The sequence below is a fragment of the Nannospalax galili genome, unplaced genomic scaffold, assembly GCF_000622305.1.
Source record: "Nannospalax galili isolate Female #2095 unplaced genomic scaffold, S.galili_v1.0 scaffold24, whole genome shotgun sequence".
In the NCBI taxonomy this organism is placed as follows: domain Eukaryota; kingdom Metazoa; phylum Chordata; class Mammalia; order Rodentia; family Spalacidae; genus Nannospalax; species Nannospalax galili.
The window spans coordinates 762,556-776,919 of NW_008352654.1; positions in this window are offsets into that span (position 1 = coordinate 762,556).

Genomic DNA, 14,364 nt, shown 5'->3' on the forward strand with positions numbered 1-14,364 from the left:
ACTGGAGTTACAGACAGTTGTTAGCTGCCATGTGGGTGTTGGGATTCAAACCCCAGTCTTCTTCAAGAAGTCAGTGCTCTTAACCACTGAGCCAGCTCCTGAACTACATTTCTTTAAAATGCAGAGTACAAGCTAAGTGTGGTGGCACATGCCTTTAATTCCAGTACTCAGGAGGCAGAAGCAAGTGGATCTCAGTGGGATCTAGGCCAGCCTAGTCTACATAATGAGTTCCAGGCCATCTGGGGCTATAGGAGATCCTGTTTCAAAGAAATAAAACAAATGAACAAACAAAAAACTTCAAAAAATCAGGGTACAAAAATAGTGTATTGGCAGAACCTCAATTTCATACCACACACACACACACACACACACACATACACACACACACACACACACACACAATGAATGTATTCATATATATGTACATGTATGGGCAGAATGTGTATGTATATATAGATGTTACATGACTGTCTGGCTAGTATGATTACAGGCTTATCAGACTCTTAATTATCCCAGACAATTCTTCCTCTTTTCTTTTTTAAAAATATTTTATTTAACCGGGTGTGGTGACGCATGCCTTTAATCCCAGCACTCGGGAGGCAGAGGCAGGCAGATCGCTGTGAGTTCAAGGCCAGCCTGGTCTACATAGTGAGTTCCAGGACAGCTGGGGCTACAGGGAGACCCTGTCTCAAAAAGACCAAAAAAAATTGTTATTTTTATTTTATGTGTATAAGTGTATTGCCTGCATGTGTGTAAGTACACCAGTGTTATGCCATGCCCAAGGAGGACAGAAGAGGATATTGGATCCCCTGGAACTGGAGTTACATACAGTCGTTAGCTGCCATGTGGGTGTTGGGAATTGAACCTGGGTCCTCTGCAAAAGCAGTCAGTGCTCTTAACTTCTGAGCCATCTCTCTAGCCCCTCTCCCTCTTTTCTATAAAATGTTCAACTAGAAATTTAGCTGGGCAAATGGCCACGTAAAGTAAAGACTGCATTTTCTAATCCTTAGCAAGCAGACGTGCCCATGTAACTATGCTCTTGCCAATGGGAAGGCTTGACAATGCGTTGCCGTTTCAGGAACCTTCTCAAGGAGAATGCTGGGATGTGTGCCTTTCTCTTCCTTGCTCCATTTCTGCTCTGCTGGCTGACTGGATACAGATGCAGGCCATACCACAGGGATGGCAGAGTGGTGATCTGGCAGAATCGTGGGCACCCTGAGGTCTCTGAGGAGTACAGTTCCCCTGCCAGCCTGGACTGTTTGTCTTTGGACTTCATGTAACTGAGAGCAAAATAAACTTGGGTTTTGTTGAAGTCACTGCTATTTTAGGGTTTCCATCACTTTCAGTCACACCTAATCTTAATGAATGTGAGTGTGTGTGTGTGTGTGTGTGTGTGTGTTTTAAAGTTTGTAAACTGTTCTGCGTTTTCCAAAAACACAGTAAACACAGCCCACTTAAAATCAGAAGTAAAAGTCATTTATAAGAGAAAGGAAAAATAAGAAATCCTTCAACAGACTCATTCTCTCAACCAGGAATAGGATATTGACCAATCTTACAGATTTTTCAAATATTCCAGACACCTGTCTTTATCAGATCAGTTTCCTGGATTTAATTTGGCAATAAGATGACTACATGATAACTTTCAACTGGAGGCTGGTCCAAACTTTTGCTCCAAACCTTTGTGTCTTTCTCCTCCAGGGCTAGAGATTCTCCTATGGGCCACAGGTCACTTCCTTTTCCTGAAAGGCTTTGACTCAACACTCGGGCATGCGAATCCATCACTGTTTTTATCCTTCTTGATTGTTTTGCTGGATAAGTCATGTCTCTACGCAACCTGAGAACAAGCGCTATTGTCGGGGACACCTGTTGTTTTTGTCCACTGCACCCCCTTTCCGTTGGGAATTGCCCTGCCTTGTCCCATGTGATTTGGGTGGAATTGTCAATCCAGCACCTCCTGGTGTCCCCAGTGGCCCCTAACCACAGGTATGGCACACCACCCAGGTCTGCTCTATCATCCACTTCCACACGGATTGGTGTGCGATGCCATTCAGTTCTTCCCTGTCACTTGCCATATAGAGGAGAAAGGAAGTTTCTTTCCTTTAGATTATCTGCTGTGGATTGTCAGGAACCCCCTTTCCTGCCTCATGGAGAGCTTGGTCTGGTCTTGGAGAAAGTCAAGTAACTTCCCCAGAAGAAGAAACTAGGCATTGACTCAAGGAAACTAGGAAGGCAGAGCCAAGTCCTAGAGCGATGAATTGCAAATGAGCTGATGATTTGAAACAGGCTGACTCCAGCCAGGTCTGAAGGTAGAGCCCCTATAGACTTCTCAACAACTTAGGTCCAAGAGGCTGGGGTCTTGGCTAAGCCTCTGTTCTGTCCTCCAAGGAGCCCCATACCACTCTCAGCCAAGGTGGAAGTTCATTCTTCTGTTGTGTCTGCTGAGCTAGAAGCTTGTCTTGGTCTAAATGTGGATGTATCTAGATGTCTCCTTGAATGGGGTCTATTACTAGGAATTTGGAAAGGAATACTAATGACAGACTTAGGGCTCATGATTATAAAAAACTACTCCCTAGGGGCTGGAGACATAGCTCAGTGGTTAAGAACGCTGGCTGCTCTTGCTGAGGACCCATTTCAGTCCCTAGCACCCACATGGCAGCTAACAACTGTCCATAACCCTAGTTCCAAGGGACCCGACACCCTTTTCTTGTGTGACATGGGCACACTTACATGCAGGCAGTACACTCATACACATAAAATAAGATAAAATAAAAAATGCTCCCTGATTGTAATTTCCCAGTGTGTATTAGCAATCACTCTTCACAGGTCAACATACTGTGTTTCTTGATCTCCTTCATTTCCAAGCATCACACAGAATATAGAAAGCAGCAGCATCCATTCATTATGTTTTACAGGACATGGCCTTGGGGTTAAAACCCTTATCTCTCCTTTCTTCTTTCTTTTGGTATCTACAGCAACCCTATGACCAGGGCTGGCTCTGATCAGATTAGTTATTCCAAATTGATAGGTCTGTTCTGCTACGTGAGAATGTACCAAACACCAGGTAGACAAACACAAATAGGATCTGTGATTCTGGGGGAAAAAATGTGAAGACCAAGGTCCACTAGCCAGGTATTCCTTCAGGTGTGGTGGCAGTGAATTGAATGGTTAGCCATATAGAAGTTGGGGTGTAGGAGCCAGGCAGAGAGCCTAAAGTCTAGCTCCCACCAACTGGGTGAACTTGTTTGTTAAAGATAACAGCAGGGGTGTCAGCATTGGTAGATGGTAACAATTCCTAGGTAGAAATACTGACATCGGTAGGGGACAGTCTGGATGATTTTGAAACACTGTGACATTGCTGAGGAGCTATTGAAACTTCGTAGAACATTGAGCCTTATAGATTGCCTTGCCTAGATGATTTTTTTTTTACTCTACAAAAATTGATTCTAGTGTGTTTAATGAGGACCTGGTTGTAATTTCAAAGACCAGATAATCATGACAAAAAAAATGCCAACTTTCTTCTTTCAAGGACTTGTCACTGTTTCTACCTAAGAATAGATCAACACAGCAGCCCTTCGTACCCCTGCCCTGGGTCCCAGCCCCTTCTTGCCACTTTGCATAAGTGACACTCAGTGGCTGACTTGCAGAGTCCACTGACCACTCCCAGAGGCCCAAGATCCCCCCTCTTCCATCTGTCCCCCCGCAATGGTTTCCTCCCTGGGTTGATGCATGTGGCCAGGAACATCCCAACAACAGACAGTCCTTGTTTAACTTCAGAGTGGAGTTTCATTAATTGGTTCTTGCCCTAAGCATGGGGGAGGGCAGAGGGGAAATGGGAGTTTCAAGCCACTTTCTGCATTGAGCAGAATGTAGGGGTGGGGATAACAGAGTTGAGAATTAAGATCCAAGGGATCTTTCCATCCTGAGCTAACTTCCTTTCTTGGGGGCTTGCATGATAGGGACATTATCTTACATACTTGTACATCCATGTTTACTGCTTCTTTATTCACAATAACATGGGAATAGTCATTCTAGATGTCCATCAACAGAAGAATGAATAAAGAAATATGTGGTACATATTCACAATGGAATTCTATTCAGCCATAAAGGAAAATGAAATTTGCAGGAAAATAGATGGAACTGGAAAAATATTCTATTAAGTTAGGTAACCTAGGCTCAGAAAGACAAATACAGCATGTTCTCTCTCATATACAGATACTAGCATCTAACTTTTTTTGAGCCAGGGTCTCCCTGTAACCCCAGCTGGCTTAGAACTAGCTACGTAGACCAGGCTGGCCTCCATCTCACAGAGATCTGCCTGCTTCTGCCTTGTGAGTGCTGGAATTAAAGGCATGTGCCTCCATAGCCAGCCTAACTTTTATATATGTATATTTACATATATATGTATATTTAGTATGCATAGAGGTCAGAAAACCAGAAAGGGCTCCCTGAGAGAGGGAAAAAAGTCTTTAAGGGAGAAGGATGGGGAAGGCACTAAAACACATGTGGTGTGCAAGTGGAAGGGGGCTGGAGAGAGGGCTCAGCCACAAAGAACACTTTCTGGGGACTGGAGTTCAGTTCTAGCACCCAGTTTGGGATGACTCAGGTGGCTCATAGAGGATCTGGCCCTCTTTTGGTCTCAGTAGGCACCCAAACTCACGTGTGTTCACATATACACATAAAAATAAATCTTCTCAGAAAGACAAATACAGCATGTTCTCTCTCATATACAGATACTAGCATCTAACTTTTTTTGAGCCAGGGTCTCCCTGTAACCCCAGCTGGCTTAGAACTAGCTACGTAGACCAGGCTGGCCTCCATCTCACAGAGATCTGCCTGCTTCTGCCTTGTGAGTGCTGGAATTAAAGGCATGTGCCTCCATAGCCAGCCTAACTTTTATATATGTATATTTACATATATATGTATATTTAGTATGCATAGAGGTCAGAAAACCAGAAAGGGCTCCCTGAGAGAGGGAAAAAAGTCTTTAAGGGAGAAGGATGGGGAAGGCACTAAAACACATGTGGTGTGCAAGTGGAAGGGGGCTGGAGAGAGGGCTCAGCCACAAAGAACACTTTCTGGGGACTGGAGTTCAGTTCTAGCACCCAGTTTGGGATGACTCAGGTGGCTCATAGAGGATCTGGCCCTCTTTTGGTCTCAGTAGGCACCCAAACTCACGTGTGTTCACATATACACATAAAAATAAATCTTCTTTTTTTTTAAGTGGAAGAGGGAATATTGGGGTGGAAGGGTATAAGCAGAAATGGGCACGGAAATGGGGAAAGGAAGGGGTAGGGGAGGAGCAAACTGGGTTAAGAATGTAAGAAAATGCCATAATTTAAAAAAAGTAAAACAAAAAAGTCACAATGAAGCACTTGGTGAGTGGAGAGCCTGTATTGTGCTCTATACTGTATACATGACCATGGAACCTTTTTGTAGAGTTACACAAGGTCAATGTTATCTCAACATCTTCCACTTTGGGAAGGGTTTGGGGAAGAGGGAGATGGGAAGGGAGAGGGGGCTGGCGGTTTTCTTGAGGTCCTCCTGCCTCAGCCTCCCAAGAGCTGAGATTACAGGCTTGTGCAGTCATGCCTAACCTTACATAGGTTCATTGTGGTAGAAGCCAAGGCTCAGAGCAGCTGAGAGCTTGTGTCAGGTCCCACAGTTAGCAGGAGCAGAAGTAGCTCCTAACCCAGGTTTGTGTTTCCAGAGCCTTCCCCAGCTCTTCCTAGCTCCAGAGCATCCCTGCTGGCTGCTAGAGTGGGAGGAAGGGCTTTTCAGCGTCCAACCTGGCAGGACTTCCCACCAGGATCAGAGAGGTCTATCACAGGCCAGCAGATGAGATGAAGCTGAAGCTAAGGAGGTGACCAGCGGCCCTCTAAGCACCACACTAGCCTGGCTAGCATGCCTACACAAAACTAGGCCCCAGGGAGCTGAGACCGAAGGGCCCTGGAAGAGTCTGGGCTGCCGGCCCCTGCCGCTGAAGAGGAAGCAGGGACATCTCTCTGGGCTCGTGCTGCCTGCCTGGTGTGGATGCTCCACAGAATCCAGTGGTGGGTTACACCCCGTGGGAAAGCGTTGGCCCTGGCCAGTCCGGGAGCCAGGACGGTGCCGCCTCCTACCCACGACTTGGCTCAGCGGGTTCCCAAGCGGCTTGACTTCCTTCTCCACCCCCATCTCCCTTTGTCCCCAGGGAGCCAGGGAGGTCACTGACAAAACTGTCCTTCAGTCTTCAAGTCCTACAAGCTCCCCAGATCCCTTCCCCACACACCACAAAGCCAGGCTTCCCCAAAGGGAAGCAAGCAGGGAGCCTCCATCTCCCCAAAGCACCTCTGCCCCTGGGTCTGTTCAAGGCTGGCAGGCCCCATCTCTTCAGCTTCAGCTTCTCCCAGCACTAACGGGGCTTTGGGTATAGACCGTTGTTTTTGCAGCTGGGCAGGGGCGGAGCAGCACGGGAAGGCTTTGGGGCACTGGCTGTCTGAGAAAGCCCAGAGCCTACATTCCCACTAGGGCAAGGGCAGTCCCTTTAGGCTAGTGACTGAGCTTTCCTGAGGAGAGAGGATCCCCGGCAAGGCACAGACCCAGAGTGTTCAGGGTCAGCAGAGGAGGCCAGCCAGCAAGGCAGGCAGCTGGAACTTGGGCGGCCTGGAAGTCTCTGGAAGGCCTCTGTGAGCTATCCCCTCTCCTGGTGGGCTGTTTCCAACTGCAGTTGGAAAATCCCTCAACGTCCACTGAGATCTGGGAGATGCTAGGAGCAAGCTTCCTTAAAGCAAACAACAAACAAAACAAAACACAAGTCTCGTTTAAGGGAGGGTCTGTTTCGAGGATAAATGTTGGAAACTACAAAGGATAAGAGAAAGATCACTCACAACTCACAAAAAATATTCATTATGAACATTTAACCTATAGTTTTAAATTGTGGCAAAATATACATCATATAAAGTATATAGTTATGCACATCCTGTTGCTGTGTGTTATGGTTTAAATACGAACTGGTCCCCACAGGCTTATGTGTTGAATGCTTAGTCTCTGGTTGGTGGTGCTGTTTTAGGAAATTTCAGAAACTGGGAGATGGGGCCTCAGTGGAGAAAGTGGGTCCTGAGCACACGTTTGAGGTTGTAGTGGTCTCTGGTCCCTTCCTCTCCCTTTGCTTCTTGTCCTCCTCCCTCCTCTGCCACACGCTCCAATCCATCATGTTCTGTCCAAATGCATGGGGCCAAGTGACCACAAATATCATCCTTAAAACAGTGAGCCAAAATAAATCTTCTCTCCTTTTAGTATTCTGTCGGTACTTTGGTCACTACGACACACGTGACTAACAAATGCACTGTAAAACCTTCACCACAATCCATCTCCAAAATGTTTTGCCATCTCAAATTGCAACTCTGTCCCATTAACTTCCCCAGCACTGGGAAACCACTCTTTACTCTGTCAAAACTCTAAGAACCTCTATGTGAAATCACACCTGTCCGGCTTACGTCACTCAGCATAGCTTCAAAGTTCATCTTTGTTGTAGCATGTGTCAGAATTTCCTTCCTTTTTAAGGTCAAATAATATCCCATGGTGTGCCGTATTTTGTTTATCCCCCTCATACCCTATTTTTTAACACAATAAAGATCACACTTAATAGATATCCTGGCTATTTTACTCAGGTATTGCCATGTGATTAAAAATTGCTTTTTTTCTCCCTAAACATACTTTTTAGTGTTCACTCTTTAATTCCTTGCACAGATGACACTAGAGTAATATATTTAACTAAACTAATAATCTCCCATTGAGTAACAAAGTATTTTCTTTGTTTCGTTTTTGAGATAATATCTCCCTGTAGCCCCAGCTGGCCTGGAATTTGCTATATAGACTAGGCTGGCCTTGATCTCACAAAGATCTGCCTGCCTCTGCCTCTCCAGTGCTGGGATTAAAGGTGTGTACCACCATGCCCCCTTACAAAGTATTTTCTTTGTAGTGTTTACTATTATAAACAACACTGAGAAGCACATCCTTTTTTGTTTTGTTTTATTTATTATTTTATGTGTATGAGTGTATTGCTCGAATGTGTGTAAGTGTACCTGTGTTATTCAAATCCCTGTGGAGGTCAGAAGAGGGCGTCGGATCCCCTGGAGCTGCAGCTGGAGCTATAGACAGTTGTCAGCCACCATGTGGGTGCTGGGAATCGAACCTGGGTCCTCTGCAAGAGCAGTTAGTGCTCTTAACTGCTAAGCCATCTCTCCAGCCCCCATTTTGTTTTTGTTTTAAGACAGAATCTCTCTGTAGCCCCACTGGCCTGGAACTCACTGTGTAGATCAGACTGGCCTCACTCTCACAGAGATCAGCCTGCCTCTGCCTCCTGAGTGCTGGGATTAAAGGCATGCTCCACCATGCACTTTCCCCTACTCCCACCCCAGAAGCATATCTTTTATGGGTCCCCTGCAGCCCCACCTGACTCCTGGAATTTCAGATTATTTCTCAAGGGAGGGTACTAGACCTGAAATGGCCAAAACAGTGACCAACACCTTTAGTCTCTTGATGATTATCACTCAAACCTCCCAGAAAAAACAATGTTTAGATACTGGAGAGAGGCTCAGCAGTTAATGGCATTTGCTGTTCTTCCAGAGGACCCAGGTTGGGTTCCCAGCACCCATATGATGGCTAACAACTGCTGGTAATTCCAGTTCCAGGGGATCCAACACCCTTTTCTGGCCTTAGTGGGTACTACAGGCATGTGATCTACTTACATACATGCAAGGCAAAACACTGATAGTCATTAAAAAATAAAAAACAGATGTCTGTCACATCCCCCCATAAGCAGTGGAGGGAACCCAGAACCTTTCCACCCACGCTCAGTAAACTGAGCACCCAGGAGCTGAGTGCTATTTTGTGCCTTTCATTTCCTGGAGCAAGGTAGACACCACCACAAACAGAGTTCCAGGAGACCCAACCACCTTCTTCCTGAGGCTACTCTGCCAGAGTGGGCAGCCCAGGCTGGGGTGGGGGGGGGTGCCATGTTTTGATGGCCATGGAGCAGAATCAATCAGAAGAACCAGTCTTGGCCTGGAGCTCACTTGGAAATGGTAGTGCAGGGCCAGCCAGGAGGCAAGGGAGCAACTAGTGGGATGGAATAGGGTCTCCATCCTAGATGTGGCCCAGGACCACTCAGGAGACTCTTTAGGGTTTCCCAGCCAACTCCATTCAGAGGCAGATGCATATATAAACAGTGCCAATTTGGTGGGTTATTTTGTTGACCCTATGCCACAGGTGCTTATATTATTCACATTTTGTAGACAATTCTATTGAATTCCACAGGCATTTAGTACCTTGGTTGAGACATGAGGCTGGAGTATAGCAGAGCTGGATTTCTAGCAGATCTCTCACTCTCAAGCCTGTCCTGTGTCCTGCTTCTTCCAAGGACTCTGCCAGTGCAAGTCTGGTGAGGGAGAAGGGAGAGCTGTGTGGACCAGTGAGGGTCTCTGGGGGTAGGATTTAACTCTGCTCAGCCCTGTCCCATCCTAGGCTAGAGATCTCTGGTGATGGAGGATGAGACAAGCTTTATGGCCCAAGGGACCTGACTAGAGCGGGGATGGAGGCTACCATGGAGGGGGAGGCCTGGGACCACACTCTACACAAAGAGCCTGATTGTGTACAGAGTTTGCTCTTAGGAAATTAAGTATCATGAAGTCGTCTTGTTATAGACAATCTGGTGTCCCAGAGACCCAGTGCCAAAGAAAACATGGGCTGAGAAAGCAGAGTCAGCAATGCTGAGGCCTGCAGGTGAACTCAGCCCTTCTGAATGCAGGGATAGAAGCCTTTACTGGGTCTTGAGCTCGAACCCAAGTGCTGAAAAGCTCCTCAACTGCAGTCTCAGGAAAGACCTTAAGAAATTATTCCACATACCCACGGGAGTACCCCGTAACTCTTGCAGTAGCATTGAGCATACAGAGGGACCAGGCATCCCTGGGAGGCCTGGAGGTCTATGTAGTCTATGGGTTCAGTTCCTGAGCCTGAGGAACAGGCTCTGGGATGGACTAATTGGGGACTGGCCAGGCCCTGGGTTGTTGGAGCACCCTACTGAGAGGACAGAATCTCAGTGTGAACCATAGAGGGAGGAGTGACTTTTTCTGGAACACGACTCCCTGTGGGCACAGAGCAGAAGTCAGTGGGCTCAAGACTCTGGGACGTGCCTGTTTGGCTCAGTTCAGGTCAAGAGGGCAGCTTACTGGTCTGGTCCCATCAGCCAAAGCCAACACAGGAAATGCCAACAGACCTCAACATCCGGGCACCTAATTTGCACTGGCTGGCAGGGAGTACCCGCCTTGCTGAGCTCAGTGGTTGGCAGTGCTGGCTGGAAAGAACAATGGCATTAGTGCTCAGAGGATGCCCAATGCCTGTCCTTAGCCCCGTGGCCAGAGGAGCTGGTCAAACATGCAGGAGACCAGCAGGCAGCAAGGGGAGCCAGGCGTTACCCTGGACTGCAGCCACTGTGCTGTTTTTGGGATACAATTTCATGGTCCTTCGAGGAGAACTGTGAGGGGTCATCCCCTCCTCAACGCTCCAGGAAGGAGACTGGTGGGCAGACGGTTGTTAACACCGAGCCGCCGCCACCACCATGGTGATTAAGGCTTCAGTAATTGGCCTCACAGCCAGGCAAAGGCTAGGCCTGACAGCACCAGGGTCTGCAGGGCAGGGGAGAGAGCCTACACAGGAACAGCCTGTGCTGGGGCTATGTGCACTGAGTGGATTAGTTTGGGAATTGACACTCAATCCTTCTTAGTGATTTCCTTCCTGGAGCTCTGGTTAGGGCCAGCACTGTGGGAGCAGGATGGGTTGTAGGCAGAGAGGAGACCTCAGCCCTGTCCAGCTCCTTATAAGTGGGGCAGTAGCTGGGCTGGGGTGCAGAGTCTCCACTTTCAGTGTGGCTAAGCTGGGCCAAGACCACTCTGCAGATTGCTCAGTGACTGCTGGCCAGCTCACACAGGTGAATGAACCCTCACAGTACGACCCTTGGGGAGGAGGTACTTGTGGGCTGCTGGTGCCGGTTGAGCCTCACAGGTGGACTCCATATGCCTATGTCCCACCTGGTACCTGGCTCAGTATAGTTTTACCAAGAATACTGGGAAAATGAATGAATTGTGGTCTTGTTTCTTGACTAGCACAGTACCTTGTAGGAGGATCTCTGGGACCTGTCATACCTGTAGGAACATCTTTCCTCATGGTCTAGGGACTAGAGTTCTCTAAAGACACCCAGCCTGTGCCGTTATCCCGAAGGGAAGCATCCCTCTGCTGTCTCTGCTGGCAGCTAAACTACCTCAGACTTTTCCCTTCCGTGACACAGTGTGCATCTGAGTACAGGTGCATGCACATGCGGGGAGGTTGGGGGGGGGTATCTCTGCTTGCCCAGTAGGGATTCTGTCATTTTCCTCCCTGTGCTTCCTCTGTTTCTTTGCTTCCTTGGATTCCTACCTTGGAGGTCCCAGATAGTGGAGGAGGAAGGCTGGGAGTTTGGAGTGGCAGCCTCGACATTACCTTCCCAGAGCCTGTCTTGTTTACATTTCAGGCCCAGGCTCATGCTAAGCCACCCTCCCACTGCCCATCCCCTCCATCCCTTCTAGAGAGGATGCCTCAAGTTCTCTGGGAATAGGCTAGCTCCTTGATGCTCTTGGCCTTGGCTGGAATGAGAGATGTCTCCCTCTGCTGCTGGACATGCTGGAGGCCAGGTGGCCAAAGCTGGCAGGAGGGTAAAGGATGGTAACCCTAAAGGAAAGCATAGGCGGAATCTGTCAGCACTCTAGCAGTGGCCAGTACCCACCAATTACATTAGGCAAGAAGGACCCCTGGAGGCTGGGGAAGGGCAGCCAGGATGAAAGTGTCTCTCAGCACTCCATCACTGAAAGGCAAGCCTTCCTAGTCTCTTGCCAGATTTGAAAATCCCCCTACTGCCAATTGCTTAGCACTGCTCTGCTCAGGCCTGCAGGGCCCCAGGCCTGTGTCTGAGCACAGGGTGGGGTCCAGGGACACTGGAGAAGAGCAGCAATGCCTTCCAAGCAGACCTGGCACCCCTCTCTGCCCACTGCTCCAACCTCACTTTCCAATCCCTCTCTCTTTCCCATCTCTACCTTCTATCCAGTGTTCTAGACTCTCTACCCTGTAAATCATCCCTCTCCAGGGAAGGGACTGGAGGCTATGTCAGCATGAAAATAATGCTTATCTTTACAGTCTGGAGTAGCCATTGATTCAAGTCTCAGTTTTCTCATCTTCAAAATCAAAGTAAGGAATATACACAGTTTGCTTACCAACATTAATGGTACAGTGTGGAGTGAAAACACCAGACTGTAGCACTGAACACACTGAAGACATTCTGGAAGGATGCTCAATACACGTTAGTCACAGGCTACCCCTGGAGAACAGGCGTGGTGGGGGAGGGACAGGGTAATGGGTATGTGGGGGAGGGCTTTCATTTTTTACTTAATATGTCTTGATATTAGTAGACTTTGAATTTTGTTTCAACAAGTACAAATCTCTTTTGTAATTAAAAACAGCAAGGATTTTGTTTTACAGAATTGTTGCTGATTTTAAATGCTACTATGTTTTATTTGTTGGATGGATGCTGGATAGATGGATGGATGGATGGATGGGTAGGATACATGAATAGATGGATGGATGAGATGGATGAGATAGATTAATAGATGAGATGGATGAATGGATGAATGGATGAAATGGATAGATGAATGAGATGGATGGATGAATGAGATGGAAGGATGGAGGAGATGGATGGGTGGATGAGAAGGATGGAAGAGATGGATAGATGGATGGAAGAGAGGTGGATGGAGGAGGTGGATGGATGGATGGATGAGATAGATGGAGATGAGTGGATGGATGAGATGGGTGGGTGGATGGAATGGATTGATAGATGAATTGATGGGATGGATGGATGAATGCATAGATAGATGGATGGATAGGTGGGGTGGATGAATGATTGGATGGATGAATGAATGGATGCATGCATGTATCCATGAGCTCAGATCTGATGCATGTCTGGCTTGAGACATGAAGTTCTTTCCCCGGCAAGCTGACTGTGATTCAGATCTACTTCACTTTCTTTCCTTGAATGGATTAAAACAGCAAGCCCTCCAAAATTAAAACAAACAAACAAACAAAAAACAGCAACCCCTCTAGAACAACGTAAAGGTGAACCCACAGCCATGGCTGGGAACTGGTGGCATGGAGATGACATCCCCAGGCCTCCTTAGTCCCTACTTGTCTTATGGACGCAGCGGCTGCCAGCAGGCCAGCAGGGCCGCCCACTCTGCTCAGCTCAGGACCTGCTTCCAATTATCCATGAAATTTGAGCTGGAAAAGACCTATTAAAGCTCCATTTAGTTTGATTCCCCCGGGGGCAAGGGATCTTTTCCGGCGACATCCCCCTCCTTGTCCGACTGGGACTCCAAGACTTTTGGATGTTATCTTCTCCTGGGTCAATATTGTGACAACTCCAGCTGTGACCCAGGCCACCCTGGAGCCAGAGCTAGTCTGAGCCTGGTGTGGAGCATCAGGGGTCCCAAACCCAGCTCCTTCCTGTTCCAGGACTTCCAGAAATGCTGAGCCACATCCCACTACCCACCATCCCTCTCCATTGCCAACCGCATAGCAGGTTGGGACCACTTCTGCTGGAGCCCAGCCAGGCTGCACCCTATTCTCCAGGCTAGTCTGATGGTTTCTGGGTCCACCTGCTTACCCATGGGAAGCTCTTACCATTGTGGATTTCTTTCCCATAGTCCCAGTAGTGCCTGGTACAGGTTGCAGGTTTCGTAACACCCTGTTACATAAGAAATAATAAATAATGGTGATTAACGACCTCCTCCCCTTGTCTCTGGGCTCATCTGGGTCAGACCTCCCAGGGAAAGCACAGGAGCTGGGGAGGAGAGGGAGGGAGCACAGGGAATGGGGCATCCCCTCCACATCTCTTCCAAGCTCCTCTGGGTGGCCTCACCGATAGGTTATTCTCTAGAGAGCAAAGGGAAGCTACTAGGAAAGGCAAAGCCCTGAGGGAACAGGGACCTCAGTGAGTGGTGAGGTCTCCAAGGCTCCTCTGATGTCCCCCATCAGTTGGTCTCATCTTCTCAAGACCATCAGAGGAGAAGGATGGTGCCCAGAGAGCCACCCAGTCAGCTGGGACCTCTGAGCACCTCATGTGCATAAAACGCTACACCCAAGGGATCAGGTAGGACTACACCAGGTCTTTGTGGTGGGCTGCTACAGGGACTTGTGGCTTCTTTCCTGAACTCTGGAATGGCAGAGGGGGAGCCAGCACTCTGGGGGCATGGCAGGAGCAGCCACTAGGTAGTAAGAGGAGGGCCACAGGAAATGAGGGCAGGA